The following is a 19,270-nucleotide window of genomic DNA, read 5'->3' as shown; positions in this document are numbered from 1 at the left end:
ATCCTTTTAAGCCGGGAGTGTGTACTTTACAGGTAATTTCTTCACTTCGCGCCCACAAGGCAAATTTCTATTACAAGCTCAAAAAAAAAAATCAAATGAAATATTTAAGTTTCACGTCCCACGATATGCCGGATAGGCTAAAGAAAACGGTGATGATGAGGAATGAATGAAATGGTAGAATGAAGAAAGTGGGAGGAAACGGAAAAACCCCGAGAAAACCCACACACAGGGTGTTTGTCCACCACAAGGCTCACTTGGCGCGAGTTGGGATCAAACCAAGGACCCCATGCACCAGAGGTGAACGCTCTACCATTGAGCCACCGCGGTCCCAATATTACAAGATAAAGTTACAAAGTACTCTCATAATCTGTTTTACCAATATTCACAGAAATGCTAAGCCCTTAACATCAATATTATCTTCCAAAGAAACTCTGTGATAGAAATCCTGTTCTGACAAAGCAATTTCCACATTTCCACTTGGGAGAGAAAAAAGAAGTTTTATTTCACATTTTCCATATCGGAGAAAATGCTCCCAGATTCAAGTTAACTCAGGATTCATGAACACTTAAAAGGTTTATTATGCTTCGACATGTTGATCACAACCTTCACTGGCGTCTCAAAAGAATAAAGTAAAGAAGCAATGATTGAATACAGTAATTGTGCAGTATACGCTCGATGTTATTGTAAGATCCTGAGTGTCACTATAGTTGAACACAAAATTTAAGCAAACATTGCATGTAGATGCATGTAGATTGCATGTAGAGTATCTTGTATCAACTTGCATAACCGAAAACAATGTTTCATACAAAGGATTTGTTACTAAAAAATTTAATATTCTATCAAGAGTTCCTCAGGGATCTAATCTAGGTCCTCTGTTGTTTCTTCTTGTTATTAATGATATTCCTCTATGTATTAAAACTTCTCAAATTCTTCTTTTTGCCGACGATCTCAAATTATACTCCAAAGTAAGTTCAATTGATGACTGCGTGAAACTTCAACAAGATCTAGAGAGTATTCAAATGTGGAGTGATAAGAATAAATTAATCCTGAATGTTTCCAAATGTAAATCTGTATCTTTCACGAGGAAAGAAAATCAAATTAACTTTACGTATACAATAAGTGCCACTTCCTTGTCTACCCCAAATACTATCAAAGATCTAGGAGTTATATTTGATAGCAAATTAACCTTTACTCAACACATTGACGCGGTAACGAGTAGTGCATATAGAAACCTAGGTTTAATTTATACAATAGGACAGGATTTCTGCAAACAATCAACATTTATAAGGTTATATTTTTCATATGTGACGTCAAAATTAGAATACTGTTGTACTGTTTGGACACCAAATGTCACTAAATACACTTATGCAATAGAAAATATACAATTTAAATTCTTAAAACTGCTTGCATACAAGAAAACCGGTTTCTATCCAAAGTATGTCTCCTATGACGACTTGGTAAGGAATTTTAATTTTCAACATTAGGAAAAAGGAGATGTGTTTTTGATTTGTTGTTCTTACATAAATTATTAAATGGTAAAATTGATTGTCCAGAATTAGTTTCAGAAGTATTATTACGTGTCCCAACAGGTAAGACTAGAACAGCAAACGCTGGGACATTCTATTGTAGAAAAACAAGAACAAAAATATTGCATAAGTCTCCTCTGTGGAGAATGTGTGCTTCATATAATGAAATTATTAGATTTCATGTAATAGATGTGTTTAGCATGTCAGAGAACAAGTTCAAAAGAATTATCATGCAATAACTTATGTATAATTAGATAACGTATATTTGTGTATGTATAATAGTGTATGTCAAATAATTCTGTATACGACATTACAACTGGGCATTAAACCTGTTGTGTTGTCCTTATGAAATAAATAAATAAATAAATAATAACGACAACTCAAGACAAAAGCATTAGATTATTATTTAAGGTTTCCGTTTGAAATTCTAACACATTTACCACTTACATCCGTAATAGATAGGAACACATTGGCAGATTAGTAACCTATAACAGTTTCTAACAGAAAATTTATTTAACCTATTGAAGGTTCTAGTATTAGTAACTTGTAACAGTTTCTAACACAGAAAATTTATTTAAGCTATTGAAGGTTCCAGTTTTAGTAACTTGTAACAGTTTCTAACACAGAAAATTTATTAAGCTATTGAAACGAAATCTTTAAGTTTTATGTCCAACGCTTATGCCGGTTAGCCTAAAGGAGACGGTGATGATGAGTAATGAATAAAACGGTGGAATGAAGAAAGTGGGAGGAAAGGGAGAACCTCGAGAAAACCCACGCACACGGTGTTTGTTCACCACAAAGTTCACTTGGCGGGGCTGGGATCGAACCCGAGACCCCAAGCACCAGAGCTGAACGCTCTACCACTGAGCCACCGCGGCCCCTTATTAAGCTATCGAAGATTCTAGTATTAGTAACTTGTAACAGTTTCTAACACAGAAAATTTATTAAGATATTGAAGGTTCCAGTTTTAGTGACTTGTAACAGTTTCTAACACAGAAGATTTATGTAAGCTATTAGAGGTTCCAGTTTTAGTAACTTGTAGCAGTTTTTAACACAGAAAATTTATTTTAAGCTATTGAAGGTTGTAGTATTAGTAACTTGTAACAGTTTCTAACACAAAAAATTATTTAAGCTATTGAAGATTCTACTATTAATAACTTGTAACAGTTTCTAACACAGAAAATTTATATAAGCTATTGAAGGATCTACTATTAATAACTTGTAACAGTTTCTAACACAAAAAATTTTTATTTAAGCTATTGAAGGTTGTAGTATTAGTAACTTATAACAGTTTCTAACACAGAAAATTTATTAAGATGTTGAAGGTTCCAGTTTTAGTGACTTGTAACAGTTTCTAACACAGAATATTTATTAAGCTATTTGAGGTTCTAGTATTAGTAACTTGTAACAGTTTCCAACACAGAAAACTTATTAAACTATTGAAGGTTCTAGTATCAGTAACTTGTAACAGTTTCTAACACAGAAAATGTATTAAGCTATTGAAGGTTGCAGTACATAATCACAGTTTTAATTAACGTATTCGTCTACAGGGACGGCGTTAAGGGTGGGCGAGGGTGGGCGACCGCCCACCCGATGGATGGTCTCGCCCACCCATCCGCCCACCCCAACAGAAGTAGAATAATGAAGGTGACCAGTGCCGGATTTAGGTTTGATGGGGCCCTAAGCTATTGAAGATAATGGGGCTCTTTGTATTTCTAGCTTTCTTTTTCAGCGACAAAATTTCGCCTTTTTTATTTGAATATATGCTATGCGGTAATCTATGGACCTAATACATATCTAAGTACGTTTTCGCATATATTTCGTTATCTTAACTTACTGTTTTGAATACATTACAGAAAAACTGTAAAATTTATAAAATTAGCGGTAGTTTAATTTGGTCCCAATAAAGCCCCTTGCCGATCTTCTCTGTTTTCTTTCTGCACCAACTATGATCTACGCTCCACGCCATGCTTCTACAATATGTGGAGGCCGCATCATTTCTCATTTCAAGTTGTTTCTAGTCAGTTGGGTAAAGTTTGAAACGATTCCAGGGATCCGATGTAAGTAAATACAATCTGAATACCATCCAGGGTTGGTAATTACTGCCTGAAGCTCAACTAATCGTGTAAGCTTTTTCCAGGCCAGGTTACTAGAGTAACTCAAAATGGAATGCAACTCTTTAAGATTACACAAGGTGTAATACGACACAAATTCGCTGGAAGCAGAGGCGAATCTAGAAGGTTAAAACTGGAGGAGGGGCAACTAAAACCCAGATTATGATAGATATATTGTGAGTTTACTATAAACTTTCAAAAGTGTGTAAGTAATGGCTTCAATAATTTCTGTCACTCAAAACACTGGGGGCTTAGACCTCTCCGGCCTAGTGATGAGCGCAAGAGTCTTGGTCTTGCAGTTTTTGCAAGAGTCTTGCATGCAAGACCAAGACCAAGACCAAGATCATACCTGCAAGACCAAGACCAAGACCAAGACTCTTGCGCAAGAGTCTTGCATAAGTACTGGCTCAGTAGTAGAGCGTTCCCCTTTGGTGCTGGGGTCCCTAGTTTGATCCCAACTTGCACCATGTGAGCTTTTTTGGTGGATAGAGACCGTGTGTGTAGGTTTCTCGGGGTTTTCCCGTTTCCTCCTACTTTCTTCATTCTACCATTTCATTCATTTCTCATCATCCCCATCTCTCTTAGTCTCGGTGCATAATCGTGGCATGTAAAACTAGATACTACATCATTTCAAAACGTATTAGTGATGATCTTCTTCTAAAACTAAAATGAAATGTAGTATTGAACATCGGTAACTCTGTACATCATAGGTGCCGACTACATGGTTATGGCCTTGGCAAAGAGGATCAAGCATCCGTTAGAATTTTTTAATGTGTGTTCAAAAACTTAATATCTAAATAACATTTTTATTATATTGACAAAAACTTGTGTATGTGACCAGGGCCGTGAGGTGGGGCGGGGCGACCGCCCCGGGCGCCGAAGTAAGGGGGAGAAAAATTCGGGGGAATAAAGGAAAAAAGATCGTGGAGTGCACTTAGCGCCCGTAGATTTAGCGCCCACATATAATATCGTGTACTTAGCGCCCAGAAAATATTTGATGCTTATCAGTGTGCTAGGGTTGACCAAAGAGAGAACTAGTTTATATGTATAAACGTAGTTTCGTACTCAAATCATCTATCCCATCCCCTCTCTTTTGACGACTAAAGAACAAAAATTTTTTCACTTGAAAGATCCTGCCTAAGGGGTTTTAAAACTTCCTGCACAATTGTCATGTCACTTTTAAAACCCCTTAGGCAAGTTGAAAGAAATGTGTTCTTTTCTTCCTCTTCTGTTCATCACCGTCAGCTCTAACACTCTGACTTTTCATGTACATCTGTAATTACGTACAATTTAATTACGACTTAAGAGCATTACCATATCACCTATGAGATTTTCATATATGGATGTGAATTCATGTGCCAGCGTTATTTTAAAATTTATATAGTTTTAAATAATAATAATTACACGCACCTTAATGCAAATACTACTGCATGGAAAACAGCAATTATTTATGCACATTGCATAACTTCATTTCCTATCGTAAATACAGGGTGTCAAAAAATTCAAATGCCAAAATTTGCTGGGTAATTCTTTATATCAAATGAAAATAAAACGTTCTAATGAACATGTGTCAAGTGTTATAAGCCGCCCTAAACGCAATCAATCACATTTTAAACCCTAGTTTAAAAATAATGGAACATATCGTAAGTAGTTAAAGAAATTCGGCAAGAACTAGTATTTCCTCTATCTAGTTAAATATCCATACAAGGATACACTTTTAACCCTAGGACCACGGGCGGCGATTAGGGGGCGGCAAAGGGGTCAGTTGCCCCTCCACTTTTTGAAATGTATATAGTTTCATTTGGAAATATAAAGTTTTGTATGTATTATTGGTTCATAGAATACAAATGGTGCCATAAAATATTTGCCGTTCCATGAGTACGTATTGGTTATCTTTCCGTGAAGTTAAGAAAGCTACAGTAATTGCGTTTTAAAAATGCCACTAAAAATGGCCCAAAAATTAAGCTGTTGGAGCGAGACAATTCGAGCGTACTTTCATTTCATCTTACAAGGGCTCGATATGTTAGTAAGCCGCTCTGGATCTAATTGAGATATCATTTCGCAAGAAAAGAAGTCCTTCACAAGTTATTCTTTAATTGTACAAAAATTGACAGTTCCTAAAACAGTTCTTTTCTTGAAAAATTGACAGTTCTTTTCTTCTTTCTTATAGTAAGGAATATTTTGATTTGATTTTTTTTTCAGTTTAACATCCTGTTCAGCAGCGAAACTATATGAGACGTGAACTTAATGATTAACGTAGAGTCCGAACCACGTGAGCTCCCTCCGGGAATTGAACCCAGATCTCCCACGTCAAAGGTGCGTACGTTAACCGCTTAGCCACGAAGGAGCTCAGTAAGGAATATATAATTTTGCAGTGTAATATACGAGTTTAGGGGTGTACATATACAGTTTTGTTATACAATTAAATTTAGTAAATTCAACATAATTCTAGGTTTTAGGATTATTTTGTATAACTGGAATGTGGAGTGACTAAGTATTGTTGAGTTTTGATGTATTCCAAGAAAATGAAAACTGTATCTAATGGCAACGAACATGTTTCGGGAAGCTGCAAAAATATTTCTTTGAAAGTCGTAGCATATGCTTGTAGTATTCACTGTCTTTCTAAGAGTAATAACACATATAATAACATGCGTGGAATTAAAAATATAAGTTGTTCATTAATTTCCAGTTTCAATATAACTTTTGCAGAACAAGCCTTATTATCCATTACTATGATTATTTGATTAATATTATCCTTTCTATTTCTTTGTTTTGCAAATTTCTTATTAAATAGGTCCCTAATCTGATCACACAATATTCCAGACAGAATTTTAAGATGCATGATTTTATGATTTTTTGATTTCATGAGCAAGGAATCAGATCTCTTCTTACACCTTCGTTGTATAAGAGTACAAAGAGTTAGTATCTTGTGTTGCTCTTGTCAATTTACGTAACAAAATATGAAAAAAGATATACGGCATTTTAACTGAAAAAGATAGTTATACAGTTATACAGCCTTTAGTCTATATAACAGCCTCCTAATAGTTACACAGCCTTTAGTCTAACAAAGTGTTACAAGCAACCAGGAAAAGTAACATTGACATACAAATACTGTATTCAGATCATGTATTGCCTCCCCCACTTTTAACGTCCAACCGCCGCCACTGCCGAGGACTACCAGGTGGGTCCATTGCACTCGTACGCATACTTTCTTTAATAATTACTAAGGCTTAGTAAGTATTGAAATTCTATGACATTTCCCTGGTTGTGTTCTTGTATTATTTGGTCTAGGAATTAATTCGTGCGGTTTTTAATAAAAATTGAAGCTTTATTTCAAAAACAAAGTAAATGAATACGTTAACAAAAATATTGTCCATCGCTAGCCACTACTTTCTCCCATCTTTCAGGCAATTTACGGATTCCGTGTCGAAAGAATTCCTCATCTTTTGACGCAATCTAATCAAAGATCCATTTTTCGATATTTTCTGAAGAAGTAAACCGCTGTCCAATCAAATCGTTATTCATGCAATCGATCAAGTAGTAGTCAGACGGAGCAGTGTCTGGTGAATATCGCGGGTGGAGTAACACTTTCCATCCGACATTTTCCAAATAGGTTTTGACCGGTTTTGCGACATGTGGTCGAGCGTTATCATCTTGATAAATAAGTTTATTATGCCTGTTATTCCATTCTGGTCGTTTTCAGGCCAGAGCTTGCTTCAAACGCATTAGTTGTTGTCGATAGCGGTGTCCTTTAATAGTTTCACCAAGTTTCAGAAGTTCATAGTACACCACACGTTTCAAATCCCACCATATATACAGCATAACCTTTGCACAATGAATATCTCGTTTCGGTTGTGAAGGACCTGGTTCACCTTGCTTCACCCAGGCCTTTTTTCGTTTAGGATTCTCGTAATGAATCCACTTCTCATCACCAGTTACAATTCGATGCAAAAATCCCTTCCTTTTCTGTCTTTGAAGCAGCAATTCGCAAACGGTTTTTCTTCTTTCAACGTCTTTCTTTTCAATTCATGTGAAACCCAATAAGACATCTTTTGAATCATTCCTATGGCTTTGAGACGTTTGGAAACTGTTGTTTGCTCAACTCCAAATGCTTCTGCAAGTTCGTCCTGCGTTTGACACGAATCCTGATCAAGCAATGCTCTCAATTCTTCATCTTCAAATTCTTTTGGCTGTCCAAATTGCTTTTGGTCTTCCAAGCTGAAATCACCACCTTTAAACCGTGCAAACCACTTCTGACACGTTCGCTCAGCTAGAGCATGGTCACCAAACACTTCCACTAAAATATGATGACTTGCGGTAGCACTTTTCTTCATGTTAAAGCAATGAAGAATAACTCCCCGCAAAAACACTTTATCAGGCACAAAATGCGCCATTTTCAGTTGAAGAAAAAATGTTGTTGTTTCCGCTTCAAGCAACTGACATATACTAAACAAGATGCTCAATGACAGTAGTTTTCAACGCATGTTTGGATCAACGAAACTATGGGACAATAAGCTAGTTACGCCATCTTTTGTAAAACCGCACGAATTAATTCCTAGACCAAATATGTTATTTAAGTTTTTTTTTTCATTTCCGTGAGTTAAGTGATAGTTTTTAAAATTTATAGCATTGGGTGCCGAGTGGGTCCATTAAACTCGAGCCTTAATGAAGAAATATGATAGATTCAGAATAGATTGAGATTGTGGCTCGTAGCGGAGTGAACGTTCTGATAATCTTCTAACTGTCCCAATGAAGTCAGATATAACATATTGCAACTTTATGTGTTATTATTTAGTTTGATTGATTTAATTATTTGCAATTTTGCTTATTTTAGTAGCAGCTTTTCTTTATTTATTCACTTATATAAGTCCATTGTCAGAAGCATAATAGTTGCTTTTGTCTATCAAACTGTATTAATTTTTCCATTGTATGCAGTTGCGTATCCAGGGGGAGTTTCCCGGGATATGAACTCCAAAGAACCAAAATTTTAAAAAGTTGCTAGAATAAAATCTAAATTTGTGCTTTCAGTCTCCACATTAACAAAAAAGTATTCCGGAGTAGGACACTGACCCCCCCCCCCCGAATAGAAATCCTGGCTTTGCCACTGATTGTATGTAAAGTTTTGTTTATTGTTAGTGTGTTTTGATCATTGCACGTGGTAGACAAACAGATCACTAACAATACACGTCACTATTGATGGTAGAGGAGGAATATTTTTGGTAAATCAATAAACAATGAAGAAATTGATTCCCGACAGACGATAAGATATTAGCAGACTTATATACAAATGCAACTGAAGTTTCTTGTTCAGGTACCGATATTGAAATGAGACGTTGAGTAGTTTTCTTATCCAGAGGATTGGTTAGAAGTTTGAAGCGTAGCACCTATAGCTAATGGAAAAGCACGTGCTAATGCAAAAAGCAAAACTCCGGAGAAAGGCGATCCTACATGGGCTGCCTTATGTTTTGATGACAACATCGGCGCTATTAGAATACCTGATGATGAACTGTTCCTAATTTGTGAAGTTGCAGATTCTTCACACACTCTGCAATATAATTTTATTCTTACATATAATATGACTGTAGACGAACAATTTCTCATTTTTTGGGTGCGCTGTCTCTTTTGACAATATATGCCCAGTAAGATCACCCATTGCAAAACACAATGCACAACTATGCTGAAGTGGTCACTTCTAGAGCGGAGGAAAAACTCAAAGTTATCATATATTACAACACAACAAAATCACACGTTCACACTAACAATCATATGGCTCGCTGTTAGATTACAAAACAATGAACAAAATGGCCTATGACAGTATTTTACATAACTGATGTAAGTGGACTCAACACTTATGGTATTGTGTCATTAAAGCGTAATTTCAAACGAGAAACAGACATTAAAAAAGTTTGAAATGCCGTAAATTCTTCATTTCGTCTGGTTAGTAGTTCGCCAACGTTGAGAAAAAATCACGGAGAATGGAAGCCTCCCTGCATACTTTAAGAGGAACAGTCTAAGAAATTCTCTCCAGCAAAGAGGGAGCACAAAACAAGAACTTTCTGCCGCAAATGCAAGCTACATGAATGTATTGACATGTAACATTTTCGAAGTGTAACACTCCGACTTTGATAAAATTTGGCAGGTAGATATTACACATGAAATAAACGAATACGTGTTTCTTTTTTCTTTTCTGGGGAAAACTGTTTTAAGGGTAAAAGCCTCCACCCAAAATTTGGAGAAATTTGAGGTCCGAAAGACAAGAAGAAGTTAGCCGGAGTGAATGAAATTGTGCACAGATATTATAAACGTTAAAAGATGGAATATGTGTTTCGTATTTTCCTGGGAAAAATGGTTGGGTGGGGCACAGACCTCTTCAAACCTTTGATCTCGAAATATCAAAAGCGCTAATAACAGTACGTCAAAAATGCCTACTGAACATGGAGAATTGCAACGAAACTATGTTTACATTTCATCACGACTTATCAAAGTGCTAATTAGTGTAGTGAAAAGTACCTAAAAAGACATGGAGAATTGTAAAACAATTACCTGTGACTAATTAATTTTTAAATTTTGTTACGCAGAAATAAGTTTTCTTCTTGCAAATTTCAATATTATACTTCTAAATAGTGTTTTACTTCATAATAAAACCTCCCTTCTGCAAAAATAAAAAAATAAAAAAATAAATAATAATATTTATAATAATAATAATAATAAATAAATAAATAAATAAATAAAAATAATAAATAAATAAATAAGTTTGTATTTAATTTTATGTCCCATGGTTTTGTCAGGTAGGCTAAAGAAGACTTGAATTTACTGATTATAGTGGAATCCGAACCACTTTGGTCATTCAATGCTCTCCCACCAGGAATCGAATCTTGAACCTCATACGCCAAAGGCTTGCGTTCTTGCCACTAGACCAGCGAGCAGGGATAAAACAAACATATATAGGAATATGTAAATTAAACTCACAACCAGACGTGGCTAGTGAGGGAAGTCGTAAGCCAAAGCGTTCCAGACAAGTCACACGAACACGAAGTACATACTGCAGCACTTGGGATTGGCGAATTTTTACAGGGAGAATGAGAAAGTCCGATTTCTATGGAATGGTGGACGGATTTGTTTTCCTTCACTCTGACAAGGATCAGAAGTGATGGATTACTTACAGCAAATCGTACCAGAAGAAACTGAAGAATTCCTAATTTATTTTGATCAACATTACGCATCAGGTAGTATTTGGAGTATGCGACTTTCATCTTACGGTGATCTTACGATTCAATTTCTTTGCTAGCCTCTTTTGTTTCCTCGCAACATACCCGTTCATATAGCAAAATTACAGAAAGAGACACGAACGAGTAAATTGATAGAAGCTTCGAATTTGAAATTCCAAAAGGTTGAACCTGTCCATCCTTCCTTGTGGATGGACATTACAAAAGGATGAGGTCATGGTTTCAACGAATACGCGACAAAACGTACTAGCGACAAAACGTACCACCGACAAAACGTACCACTTACCTTGAGGGGTGCTTGTGAAAGGTTTTCTAAAAACACTTTAAATAATGACAAGCGACAAAACGTACCACTTGCCTGGAGGGCTACTTGCGAAGAGTCTTCCAATCAGCCATCAAATAATGTCAGGCGACAAAACGTACCACTTGATAGGACAGCATATAAGTACATATATATCGGCCAAAATAAGGTTAAAAGTTGAACAGATTGGTGCTGAGAAAAGTACCGATGCAAGACTAAGACACAGGCTAAGACTAACACCATACCTGCAAAATTCTCGCAACACCAAGACCATACCTGCAAGATTTTCGCCAGACCAACACCAGCAAGAATCTTGCATATGCAATATTTGAATATTTGCTGATTTCCATCACACTTTATTCAGGCTTTGGATCAGGGACGGATAGGTATTATTAGAGGGGCGCGGGCGCTTTCTCCCATAAGGGTCACCAGAATCTCAATGACACAAATCAAGTTGCACATTTTTTTTTCTACAGTAAGTCAAGAGTATTAACAATTGACAATTAAAACCTGATATTCTTTCATCAGTATATTATTCTGAATTGTTCAAAATATTATATGAAGTTCAAGGAGAACGTATACTATATTACAAAATTAGCAGATGTTTTAGTGTACTAGTTTTTGATGCTACTGTATCTATCACTTTTGCATTCGAAATATTTTTGAATAAATCTTTTTCAATAGACATCAACATAAATGTTTTCAAATGTTCCTGAGACATGGTACTCGTTAGCTTATTTTTAATGTATTTCAGTTTATTTCAGTTTTGAAAAAATTCTTTCACATGTTGCCTGAGTTACGGGCCAAGTCAATAAAAATTTGTATGCTGGAAACCTGGATAAGTATTATTGCAAAATTTACAATTCTGCAAAATTAAAAAGCAGCACATTGGACAATTTTGCAACACGTTTTGCATTCGCTTTCCTTGTAAACAAATGTATTTTCTCCTAATTCTGAATCACTTGCACCATCAGCACAGTCATTTTTTCTCGGTTGTGCTCGTCATCAAGACCGACTTTCAAGGATATCCACGTCTTTCAAAAGTCCAAGACAATACATTTACAGTATCCTTGGAAACTTCTTTACTGAAGTTTTTCAGAAAATATGTAAGTTTATCGAAAGGGACGTCTGGAAGTTCTGTTACTTGGTTGAAGTTTAGGGTCCAAATAATCCATAAAGTACATTGCTTCTGGAATCTTGAAGAAATAGTCGAAACTACCATGTCCAATATTGTGTTGAATGCGTCGATGCAGAACCTGGTCATTGGATAGAAGTAGCTTCATCTTCATATTCACAGGAAAATCTTTGTCCATCTCTAAAGGCGAATTGTCGACAGGTCAATAGAAAAAAAATCACGTTCTAAGTCTTCAAATTTGTTATTGGCCCATTCTGCAAAGCTTAATACTGCATTCTTAACGGATTCAAAATCATCTCTCTACTCTTTCGCTTGGAACAGAGTAGTCTGCACCATCCGATAGGACTACACTAGCAGCACTCTCTATTTGGAGATAGTTTGACAGAGAGGTCGTCACTTGAAATATCTTAAGGAACATTTGTGCTGTTCGAGTTGTTTTGAACTTGAAAAAATCTTTTATATATCCTTTCGCTTTACACCTAGCGTTTGGTTTGATATTTTCTCTAGAAACAATTTTCTTAATTATTATGGTCAACTCTGTATACAAAGCACTTTCTGGGTTCGAAAAATGACCAAACTTTTTCTGAAAAACAGTGTGTTTTCTACCATCTTGTTTCCGCAATAACTGTAAGACGCCTTTGTTAACATTTGATCTTCCACATGTACATTCGCTGATAAGACTCACGCATAAATATCGCAGTCATTCAGCAGAACAATGACACAAAATCAATGCAATTTTTTGTCAGATCACATATGACATGATTGAGTATATGAGCGTAACACCACATGTGAAACTGAGTTTCTTAGTAGTTAAGCGGTTAGCGTATGCGCCTTTGTCGTGGGAGACCTGGGTTCGATTCCCGGCGGGAGCTCATGTGCTTCGGATTTCCCGTAAATCAGTATGTCCCGTCTCATATAGCCTCGCTGCTAAAAGGGCCGTTAAACTCAAAATCAACTGAATCACACGTGTAACTGATCATAGGTGAATTGAAAAAATCCGAATATTGTTCTTGCATGTTACTTGAGCCATCGGTTAAATTTCCAACACACTTCTTAATATCAAGGTTCAACTTCTGCAGAATTTCCAGCAGTAAACCACAAGGACACTGGCCTGTGGTAGATATGCGTTTTATAATGACAACAATACTTTGTTTAACAACCATTTTAACAACATATCGTAAAACAACAGAGCACTGGCCTGAAACTACTAGACCTATATCTTGAGTAGTGTCTAATATTATAGAACAGAAAATATTGAAGCTTGAGAGACTTCTTTCGAAATATCTTCTCTGATAAGTGTGCTGATAGCATTCAAAACATAATTCACCGTGTTTAGTAAAAGTTATGCGACCACTATCCTGCTTACTTCCTCGTATATGACTCTTCTCGGTGACCTTATCTAAATTACTTTTAAGCGGAAGATCAAATTTGCTTAAGAAAGGAATAATATCCAAAAAGTTTCCATGATCTATAGCTGTGTCTCTCAGTTTATAGGCTGCTACATTTCCTCTGTAAATGAGCCCTCTTTTACCAATGAGTTTCTGCACTTTGACAGCTCGATACATTACGTGTCTGTTCTTCTCAACCTTATACTGCCGTTGTTTTACCTGTTCATGAGGAAGTAGTTTCTTAGCATTATGTTCTCTTTTGTTAGATATGTAAGCACACACATTGGTCTAATGTATTTTGGAAGACTCGTGTTCTCTTACTCGCTGATAAACGTGTTTAATGTTACGTTTGTCACGTACAGAACCTTTAAGAGAAGTTTGTTCGATCTGGAGAATAATCTGTGAACGCGCTGCAAAAAGAAAATGCTTGAAGTGGTACGTTTTGTCGCGGATTAAATATCCAAAATGTTTTAATTAGTCCAAGACAGGTTGTAATTTATATAAGTGGTACGTTTTGTCGTGGAATAAATGTCAGAAATGCTTTAATTAATCCATGACAGGTTGTCATTTATGACAGGTCGTCAAAAGTGGTACGTTTCGTCGCGAAAATTCAAGTGGTACGTTTTGTCGCTGGTACGTTTTGTCGGGACACCGGTTTCAACTGCATCGAACAAGAGCAGCGATATGAATTACCGAAGAAGAGGGTAAAATGGAAGACGACTAGCCTTCAAAGGCGCTTGTTCAACTTAGTGGTGGATTATTCTCAAAGAAACACCATACTCGTTCAATATCTGATTGGAATTGATTACTGCATAAGGCCGTAACTTTAGGGTATTATGTGTACAATAAGGTTCGTAGAGCGATTAACTTATTGGTTTGTAAAACAACGTTCTTTTTATTATAGAACGTTACGTTGTTTTTCAGTGCTTGTAGTGTATGATATCAATTGCTTAACTATATAGATTTATATTACGCATAAAGCTGTGAAATATGTATCAGATTTAATGCGGATAGCTTGTTAGATTTTTTTTTTCTGAAACTGTGTAATACCATATGATAATATGACTTTTTATCTTTTTTAGTATCAAACTCGATGTTGTTATATAGTCAGAGTTACCATATGACAGATTTTTACCGGGACAGTCCCGGTTTGGAAGCTCTTGAGATGAAATGAAATCTTTGGATTTTACATCCCACGATTAAGGAGATAGGAGTAGGATAGAGGAGACGGTGATTGTGAGAATGAATGAAATGGTGTAATGAAGAAAGTGAGAGAAAACGAGAGAACTCCGAGTTTATCCATGCACGCAGCGTCTGACTACCACAAAGCCCATTTGACGCAAGATGGGATGAAACCAGGGATCCTATGAACCAAATGTGAGTGTTTTTACCACTGAACCACCGTGACCTCCATGAAGACTCTTATCCCGGTGTTTCGCCAGTTTACATTTTGTCCCGGTTCTCAGTCGTGAGAATATGTTCACCGTTTTTTGTATGCCTTATTCTCATTGCGGTATTCTAGATTACGTCTGTTTTACATAGTTTTCACATTAAAAGCTAAATATGTAACCTTAGTTTATAGTACATTTAAATGTTGTAGAGCATTGCATATCACGGAGTACAGTTACATACATGCATACATGCATACATGCATACATACATACACACACACACACACACACACACACACATATATATATATATATATATATATATATATATATATATATATATATATATATATATATATATATATATATATATATATATATAACTACGTTTCTGCGTTTCTCCCTTTCCCCCGGAGGTTATGATTCATTGAAGCGTCATAATCAGTGCTATTGGCTGGTCTCTCTGTCTCTCTCTCGCTCTCTCTCTCTCCCTCTACATAACAGTTTTACTTAGTGGACGCTAAGTACACGGAACATGGATGTAAGAAAATAACAGGAATTAACGACCTGTGGAAAGAGTGGTAAAATGAACTGGACATCCCTGATTGTGAGATAAAATCAATATAAAATTCCTTCTGTGAGCCAGAAACACTGGGCGCTAAGTCTACGGGCGCTACATGCACGGAACCAAAAAGATAGGAAAAATTACTTGGAATACAGTATATGTATCGGGCGCCGTCGTATACTCTTGCCCCGGGCGCTGAGTTTCCACTGCACGGCCCTGTATGTGACCGCAAGTTTGGTTTCATGGGCGGGTGCTTATACGTTGAATAATAATTGTTTATCAATATAACTTTTAGCCTCCTCAGGTGTATGGCACACGAGGATTGAGCGATATAATATTATACAACAATAAATAATCCATATTCACAAGTGAGAGTGGTTTTGTACAGTATTTCAAATAACTTGGAGTTTGATGCTGTGTTTTTGTATTTCTAATATAGGTCAAAAGTATTTGTATAAGTTGAGTTTACACAAAAGACATGGACAGTCGAGTCGTTTTCAGTTTTTACTCAAGTTATACTAAAATATTAAGAAGTTTGATTATAATCGTTATTATTTTAATTTCTCTCTTTTTTTTTGGGGGGGAGGAAATATTGCTAACATATCATCATCATAGCTATTCTGCCATTATTGGCAAGACACTTGTTGCAACTCAGAAAATTAGATATACGGTGGTTCTCAGCTAGTCTCTTCATCTTGACGTAGCAATTTTCTGTTTTAATATCTTCCTTCAACTAGAGTCTCCTTTGCCCCCTCCCTCTCTTTCCTTCCACCATATTCTCTAGCATGTCTCTCATAATAAAGTTCCTCCTCAGCCAATGTCTCAACCAGTTCCTTTTCCTCCGTTTAATTACATCAAAAATTCTTTTCTCCCCTACTGCTACTATTTCTAACACCTTCTCATTCGTTTTCCGTTCAACCCAGCTAATTCTCTCCTTTAATCGAAAGCCTCCAATATTTTTTTCATCGATTTTGAGTATTGTCTGTGTTTCTGTTCCATAGGGTACATATTGGAATCAGTAAAATAAAATCTCAATATTTAATTGGAAGTTTGTTCAATACAAAGATTAGCTAATCTTAGTTGAAATTTATATATATATATATATATATATATATATATATATATATATATATATATATATATATATATATATATATATATATATATATATATATCTGACGTCTTTAGAGTGTAAAAATAATTTAGCAATTTGTAGTATTTCAGTAGTCTGTGCCGTTTTGATATTCTTTCATGCGTCTCCCCAACCAGTAGGGTATTGAATCTGTTAAAAAAATATAAAAAGATTACGAAACGTTGTAATTTATCTTATAAGTAGTGAAGCGTGGGGACCCATTGAAAATAAAATAAAGGTTATCACCCATGTTGTATACTATCATCATACTTACACGAAGGTAAACTATATTTCATTTAGAAACATACAATGTATTTCCGTTACTATTGGCGCATTGTAGAATTTATCCAGAGTAAAATTTACGTATGAAATGCATAAAATTTCTTAAAAGCAAGACTTGCGAGACTCTTGCAGCAAGACCAAGACCAAGACCAAGATTGGGTGTGCAAGAACAAGACCAAGACCAAGACCAAAGGTTCCAGTGCAAGACCAAGACCAAGACTGGATGTGCAAGACCAAGACCAAGACCAAGACCACCCGGGTCTTGGTCTTGGTCTTGCATTTGCTCATCACTACTCCGGCCCCTGGTTAGATACGTCTCTGGCTGAGAAACCTGTTGCAATAAAATTATTATAAGTCCTATAAATGTAGGTAGCATCTTTTCACTGCGACGTGAAAAGATGTTGGTACTTTGCCTTGCTATGTAGTAACTAGTGCCGATAACCTAATGCATTCAGTCTGCTGCATACTAACTTACACAACGTAAATTCGGGCAGTTCTGAACGTAACAATACAAAAAATACTGTTAATATATACAAACGAACGACTCATATGCCTATAACGAATGGATGAAATCACTATGATTCGTGCTCCTATCCTTTCCTTTAGTCAGGAGCGGATCCATTATGAATGTTTGGGGAGGCAGTCGCTCGAAGTCAATAGCTTTTTTTTTTTTTTTTTTTTTTTTTTTACGTTTATAATACAAAGGTGAAAATTCTTAGGATTGGTTTTATTTTTAAAATAAAAAATATTCGATTCGGGGGGCGATCGCCCCCTGGATCCGCCCCTATCTTTAATGATCCATTATTGCACTCTATAGATCACTATATGAGCTCCTCTGTGGCTAAGCGGTTAGCGTACGCACCTTTGGAATAGGAGACCCGGGTTCGATTCATGTCGTTCGGATTCCACGTTAATCAGTAGGTTCCGTCTCATATAGCCTCGCTGCTGAAAGGGACATTAAATTCAAAATCAACTCAACTCTATAGATCACTTTGAAAATCAGTGCCAAGTTCTGAAAGTTATGAAAATACTTCTGCACACTACTTTTCATACTTACGTACAGCGAAATATCTATAATTTCGCGATATAAAGATTATTGCCGCTTAGGGTTGTAATTCCAATATATTTTACTATTATTTCGCCAGCTTGTCGTTTCATGTCTTCTTCTTATGCATCCACTGTTACCAGACTCAATTTCTTGTCGAATTCCAAACAGTATGTGAAAGGGTAGTACTAGAGTTCTATCCGCATACAAGATACTGTATCACTTATGCTGTGAAGTCTTATTAAAATAGTTAAGTGTAATGGCTGTAAAACAGGGTCCCGATTACAAATGGGGCTCTGAAACAAGATCCCCATTACAAGCGGAGTTGGGAAACGAGGGCTCCATTATAAGTGGGGCTGGGCAACAGAGATCCCATTTCAGGCGGTTTGGAAAACAGGGCCCTATTACTTGCTTCATGAGAGCTTAATACATAATAGTACAGAACACCGTTGTTGTATGTGTGTTTTATCTTGCTTGCTTTTTCATATTATTTGGAAATAACTACAGCCATTTTTCTTTAACCCTTTCCGGATCCTGGCTTTTTGGGCTATTTTTTAGACTTTCCGTCAAGCAGCTACTGTATCGTCACTATTAATCCTAGGATCATGGTTCATACCTCATTCTCTTCAGAATAGAGCTGGCTTTCAAATGGTACCACTTGCATGCTCATATCATATACCAGAAGTGGGGAAAAATGTCAAAGTGAAAGTTTCGGAGGGAATTTTTTTTTCTCGAACTTTGGCCCTCCCTGGACCCCCCCCCCTGTGTGAACGTAGCCATCTAAAAAAAATCTGAACGTGTGTGGCTTGGTACTGAACTTGGTATACTGAACGTGTGTGCCAAATTTCAAGTTTCTATCTTGAATAGTAAGGGAGGGAGAAATTTTATCAAAATTTCCCACAATGTCCCAAATTACCACAAAACACTATGATCTCAGGGAAAAAAAATCATGAGACATCGCTAATTACCCTAGGGTTATGTGTCGCCCATATTCTCTTCTGAATAGAACTCTTTCAGGCGGTACCATTCACATGTCTCCATCATGTATCTAAGGCGGGAAATTCCAGGAAAAAGGGATTTTTTGGTCTAAATATCCCTTTTTTCAACTTTTAGCCCCTCTGGACCCCCCTGTTTTAACGCAGAAATCTGAAAAAAATCCGTTAAA

The 19,270-nt window shown here is 36.3% G+C and overlaps 1 protein-coding gene across 2 annotated transcripts in view; it reads left to right on the top strand.

The window, feature by feature from the left end:
* Positions 1-19,270, top strand: part of LOC145672947 (inactive pancreatic lipase-related protein 1-like) — a 144,079-nt gene that overhangs the window by 89,855 nt on the left and 34,954 nt on the right. The gene's annotated exons all lie outside the window — the stretch shown is intronic.

This window comes from Thermobia domestica, chromosome 16 (genome assembly GCF_964235325.1).
Source record: "Thermobia domestica chromosome 16, izTheDome1.hap1.1, whole genome shotgun sequence".
Taxonomy (NCBI): Eukaryota; Metazoa; Arthropoda; class Insecta; order Zygentoma; family Lepismatidae; genus Thermobia; species Thermobia domestica.
This window is presented reverse-complemented; position numbering and strand designations above follow the sequence as displayed.